The sequence below is a fragment of the Lepisma saccharinum genome, chromosome 23 (assembly GCF_977018435.1).
Source record: "Lepisma saccharinum chromosome 23, izLepSacc3.1, whole genome shotgun sequence".
NCBI lineage: Eukaryota > Metazoa > Arthropoda > Insecta > Zygentoma > Lepismatidae > Lepisma > Lepisma saccharinum.
The window spans coordinates 9,094,835-9,101,088 of record NC_139251.1 but is presented as its reverse complement, the minus strand read 5'-3'; the positions used below and the strand labels follow the sequence as shown (position 1 = coordinate 9,101,088).

Here is a 6,254-nt window from a genome sequence, read left to right as displayed (position 1 = left end):
GACCGAAGGATAGCTCTAATGCGCCCATTGAACGTCCGTCAGGTGCCAGTGACGTGCATTTTGAATGCCGTACCCTCTATTCCCAACGTGGAGGAACTTGACAACAGTCTGTGTACCCGGGTAAGACTGTGCCTTTCTAAAAGATAACATTATTTAGCCATGCATTTGTTCATTTTCTTATTTTCTGCCCCGGGAATCTGCGGAGCAACGCCACGCATAATGGTTGAGAAGGGGAGAAAGCGAGCAGTAGCTGCAGCCTTGTTTCCCCCGCCCTTCCCCCTTAGGCGCTCATTGGTGGAGCCCTCTCGAGTCACTACTTGCGCAGAGACTTGTTTTCGTTCACTTGCTCCAGAGATTCCCGGGAGAGAGGTTCAATTGTTCTCTAGGCATTGACGACTCTGCTTGCCCCTCTTTGCGGTAACCAAGGGAACATCATTAGGAGTATCCGTAGTAAGTTAAATTACCACGCCCATACGAAAAGAGTTAGCCAGATTGGCTGCTCTGAAGTACAAATAAGGCAAGTATATTTTGGAATGTAGAAATGGGTTGGAGAGTTTCCTCTTTAACTAGCGTTGGGCGATATATCGTCCAGACAATATATCGCGATATTGAGAAACTATCGTCCAGGCGATATCAACTAGACAATATATCGTCACGATATTTTGGCAATGTACATCGTGTTGGTGATATCACGATATGGAAAATATAGTTGCCGCTTTAGCCCATGTTAGTTAGCGGTAATGGTAGGAACTACGCTGTTCTTAGCATCGTTCCCTTTCTTCCGCTCTTTGCTAATCGCGACGATGAGGATGAGCGATGATTTGATGAAGGAACGTTTACAAAGAAAGCCCAGGCCTGGCCTCTAACCTAGAAACGTCAGAGCCTCATGGAGACAGGTCCAGAGGATCTACCGATGGGAAAGCATGTAGTACTTTAGCAGACCACAAGTTGAACACTGAACAAGCCTCGTTCCTCGAGACAGATTATATAGATTACTCGTTGCATTTTACGAACCAGAGAACTCCGACCACAAATCGAACCGAAACACTTCGAACTGGAAATTGCGAACGGAACAAGGCAAGAAATAACCAATCTCGTATAAAAATATTGACAGAATGTGTCACTCAGAGAATCGGTTCTATTACGTGAGCATCCACCCGAGCTGCGAAACCAGAGGTTCCAGGTTCGAATACTGGTCAAGCATGAATGATTCATTGTATTTGTCACATCAGCATTATATCAGTTTGTCATTTAATCTCTTCGTCACGATGCGCTTACGCTTAGAAGTTACCTCAAAATGTATTATATTCTACTATTTTAATTACATATATATATAATAATTGTGTATAATTGTGAATACTTGCTTAAGAACTTATGTTTTGCTTTCCAGTTGGCTTCAGAAGCTTATTACCAAGCGTCGGCAGGGTGCTACTACACCACCTTCAGCCCAGCGATGCTCGGGTATGAAGGGGAAGGAAATGAGGTGTAAGTGCCAGATACACTTTTCCTGTAGTCAGTAACTCTAAGTACATCCTCAATCCTCAACGCACTGAAACTCCCGCTCCTCTTGGCACGATTATGAGTGCCTGCTACAGTGGTAACCATGTGCTCGCTTTTCGATTGGAATTAAAGAGGCTGCGTTCTCAGAAGTTGAGAAGATGTAGGTGTGTGTTTGTGTATACATACATATACATAAATACATATATACATACATAAGCCGGCCCCCGTGGTGGAGCGGTTAGCACATCGCTCTACGACGCCAGGTGTTCTGGCTTCGAATTCTAGTCTGGGGATAGGTGTTCATCAATTTCATCATATCATCACTCATCCTTGCAAATTAGCCAAAAGTGGCACAAAAGAGAAGTAAAATAAAGCAAATAAATCAATCAACACACACACTCAACTCTCCTCCACACATAAACACACACAGGGTAGTTTCGGCCAGTCCCAACATTAGGGGGATTTCTACACTTCTAAGTTTCCAACGTTGAAACATTCGGGACAATCGCGAACAAAGCACAAAGCCAATCCGAGTTGAGAGATTCAATGATGGATTGACGGATTTGTTTCATTTTACTTCGCAAGGGCGTATCCAGGGGGTGGGTCCAGGTGGTCCGGACCCCCCCCCCCCCCCAAAAAAAAAATACCTTCTTCAATTTGAAAATAATATGGTATATTCAGCATACTTTCCGATGAGACACTTGATGTGGCAGGTATAGAAAATTCTCTGTGTGCACTGTTTGCGGATTCCGAAAATAACATCCAGTAAAAGTTTTTTTTTTTTTTAGTTTTATATACTGGGTAGTGATATATCAGGTGAAAATCTTACTATAGTGAGAAACTGTTTTGCTACAGTAAGTGAAGTTTGTGTTTTTTTTATTTAGAAATAATACATGCAGAGGTGAATTACTAAACACAAATATATTGCATTATGTACCAGACAGTAAGAACAAACTATTCTTAGTCTGTGGAACTCGATTTCTAGAAAAACACGATTCACTTCAAGCTTTTGTTAAATGTCTTCAACGTTGTCAGTTAGTGTAGCTGCCTGAGTGAACCATCCCAAGCAAGTGATCTTCTAGCCGCACTTGAAAGGGGACTTTCTTATCTGAGGAAGGTTTTTCAGTTTCACTGTACAGTTGTCAAAGTATTTAGAGCCCTCATCACAATTGAGCCTCTGCTCTTTCTTAACCCAAGAGACGTCACGGAATTGCTACAGAGACTTCGTGAAATTTCAAATGAAGAGTTCAGTGAAATATTTCATAGTGCTTCTGAAAATCGTCAACAGTCTTTAAATTCTGAAATTACGATTCAAAGAATAACAAAACACATTAATAATAATAATAATAATAATAGGAATAAAGGAGATAACAATCATCATATTATTATTTTTATAGAGGGGGACACGCCATCGGCCTTGGAGGATGGTCACCCCTGGCTGGACCCCCCAAATTGTATTTGTGGATACGCCCCTGTTACTTAGCTTGTGGCTTGTGGCTAATTTGCGAGGATGAGGATGAGTGATGATATGGTGAAATTGATGACTGGACATTCACAAACATCCATGCCCAGGCCTGGATTCGAAGTAGGGATCCCTGGTGGCGGTGGTGTAAATAGGCCATTGGGCCTGCATTGTACCACGTTGTAGTGTTTCCAAATGTAGATTTTAATTACATATATTGTTTCGACGTACTTCCGACCTGCAATTTAGACACTTCTCTTATTTTTGTTCGATTGACAGTCCTACTTAATACAGACACAGTGAAGAGTACTATTTTTCCAATGAGTTCAAAACAGCCTTATTCATTGCTTGTTAAAAAATAGTACGAAATGATATAAGAAAATTTGAAAATGCTGTTGGCCTCCGGAAGAAATTAAGTCTAACGATGAAGCTGCAAGAAATCGAATAGCTCTTGGTACAGATCCAACGTTTGATGTGGCCAGGAACACAGAGGTCCTACGTTCTCCTATGAAAGGATTCTAGAATTAGCTGCTAGATTCTAGGATTTTGTCTCATCCATAACACAGAAAGGACCTGGCTATCGTTCTGTAGGAACGTTTGAGTACATAGATTTCTTATTTCACTAATGCTTAGTAGGTGTCTTAAGAAGTATTTTTGACTTGGGTTGACATCCGCAATCTGGTGCATTTTCCCGATATGACGTCATCAGAGATGGAGGCCACTCGATCACAAAACTGCTCATATCGCTAGCGAGGCTAAATAACAATGAATATTAAAAAAAATATCCAACACAGAAGCGAAGAAGCTCATTCGCTTGTATCAACCACATGGTATGGCATCTGGAGATAAATACAAATAATGAAACGTCTATCTCGCTACCCTTGGCATTAGTTGATAGTTTTATTGATAAACAACTAGAGAGCAGTGTTGCCACTCACTGAGGGCACGATTTATCTTTGCAAAGTGCATAACTATCCTTCGTCACCCATTTCCCCTTCTTCTAAAGAATATAATAATAATAATAATAATAATTATTATTATTATTATTATTTGAAGTAGTAGTAGTAGTAAAAGTTCATTCCATGGCTCACGTTCATATGTAAATGTCACCCAATGTCACTGGCAGGGAGAGAGAAAATGTTGAATTTAAATCAATATGGAACAAGTGCCATTCTATGCTCAAAGAAAGTTATTCCTCTTTACAGCGTGGGCCAGGAAACACAACAGCAGGTCACAAGGCCAGGCTGGTTCTCGAGAGTGCGCACACGCTTGAGAGCCATTTTCTCCAGACAATAAGCTTAGAGCGTATGACGCTTGCTGCAGTGCCGCGAGTTTCTGCAAGCAGGTATCTTAAGGAAGTGTTCGATGCAAGCATGCAGCCGGGTTTTCTACGTGAAGGTGAAGACATCAGAAACTCATACATCGCTGTGAATTTCGATGTGATTGCGCCTTCAAGTCAGCATAACCAGATGGCCGTGTTGCAGTCCATTGTGAGATGCCGAGGTGACGAAGAGGCGATGAACGTCTTCGGGCATCCTCTGGTGAGCGCATTCGTGCATCTCAAGTGGAAACGACTCAGGTGCTTATTTATATTATTCTTATTAATATACACAATCTACCTGCTGTCGTTTACGACGTTCCTCCATTACCAGTTCAAAGGCGACAGGATCACCACGAACAGGAAGCGGGAAATAACGATGGAAAAGCATCAGCCACTGAAGAACTTTGCGTACAGATGTAAAGTCATCGTCGTGTTCGGCTGCATCTTTATTATCGCGTACTTCATCTTGCTTCTCGCAGTCTTCTTCAACATCGTCGTGAGCGAAATTGAATCTTGGATGTGTCTAGCCTGCGTGGTGCTGTCCATCGTCGCCATCAACCAGGACTTCATAAACGACACGAAGGGTTGGGCAGCCCATATCTCGGGTTGTGCGATCCTCCTAGCCTGGGTCGAGATGTTCTTTCTCTTAGGCCGGTTCCCCTGTCAACGGTACTTCGGCTTCGTATTCACCGCCATGATCAAAAGAATGTCCGTCATGTTCCCAACCTACATCATCCTCGCCATGGGCTTCGTTCTCCTCCTTTGTTGTCCACGCGGATAATCTTCGTAATATACATCTTCCTTGCCTTAATCTTCTTCCTGCCTGCAGAGTGGAAACAGGACCTGATGCATGCTGTCCTCAGCGGGAAACTGGATGCAAACGAAACCAAACCGAACTTATGCAAGAAGACGACGAACAAGTTGATGAAGGAAGTGTTCCGACCCAGACGCTGGAACTTTACACTGTCCCTCTCAGCCTTGGTCTCGACTTAGACGGTATAAAAGAAAAGTTGCATTCGCGAAATTCAACCCACGACAAGTTTCGCAGATCATATCACATATTAACCCTCACCGTGCCCCAGGAATTGACAAAATTCAACCAGAAGACTTGAGGAAAGGCACTAGGAAGATGTTAATATACATGACGCGCATTTTCAATGCAATGCTAATAAATGCATACTTCCCTCAGCAATGGAAGATGGCAATAATCTGTCCCATCCTCAAAAGTGGAAAAAATGCCTTATTCCCAGCCATTTACAGGCCAATCAGTCTCCTTAGCCATATCTCAAAAGTGTTCGAGAGGCTACTAGTAAACCGGATGATGCGCGAGAAGATCAAATTCTGGGACAAGCAGCAACATCACCACAACCCAACCATACAACTGCTGGGACATGTCCAACCGGCCAGAAGAACCCACAAAATGCCCCGTCTACAGTGAGAAACAACACTTAGTCGGTGACATTGAAAGTCAAGCAGCGTCACGCCGAGACAGTAACTGGATGGGTGACCATCACAAACCAAGCCGCCATCTTGCAATCTCAAAATGTAAAGCAGCGCTACGCTGGGACAACACTTGGATGGGTGACCGTCACGAAGCAAAAGTCAAGCAGCGTCAAGCTTAGACAACACTCGGATGGGTGACCATCAAGAAAGAGAGCGAAGGCTCTCAAACTCAAATCCCACTCCCAGCCTGGGACCTGCTGAGACAGGATGTCTAGCACGTCGATCTCCTCGACGCCCGATCCAGGGGCGAAGCGTCGTCGCCGGGAGAGTACGTCAGGAAATGATACTGCAAGCATCACCAGTATCATATGTTCGTCAACGCCGTATGGTTTTCAACGATGCGACGAGATCCCATTTTGTACGGACAAATATGTCCGACCTATCTTCATTCGAACACGACGGTGCGCTTATGTCGCTGACAATATCCGACGTGTTGTAGATACGTGTCCTACTTTCGTCATGCTATAT

At 43.4% G+C, this 6,254-nt stretch overlaps 1 long non-coding RNA gene across 1 annotated transcript; it reads left to right on the top strand.

Moving 5' to 3' along the window:
* Window positions 1–13: 13 nt before the first annotated feature.
* LOC145977717 (uncharacterized) lies at window positions 14–4,289 on the top strand. The gene is made up of 3 exons (XR_014440621.1): window positions 14–120; window positions 1,391–1,485; window positions 4,168–4,289. It is a non-coding gene; the product is annotated as an uncharacterized LOC145977717 (long non-coding RNA).
* The last annotated feature ends 1,965 nt before the right edge of the window (window positions 4,290–6,254 follow it).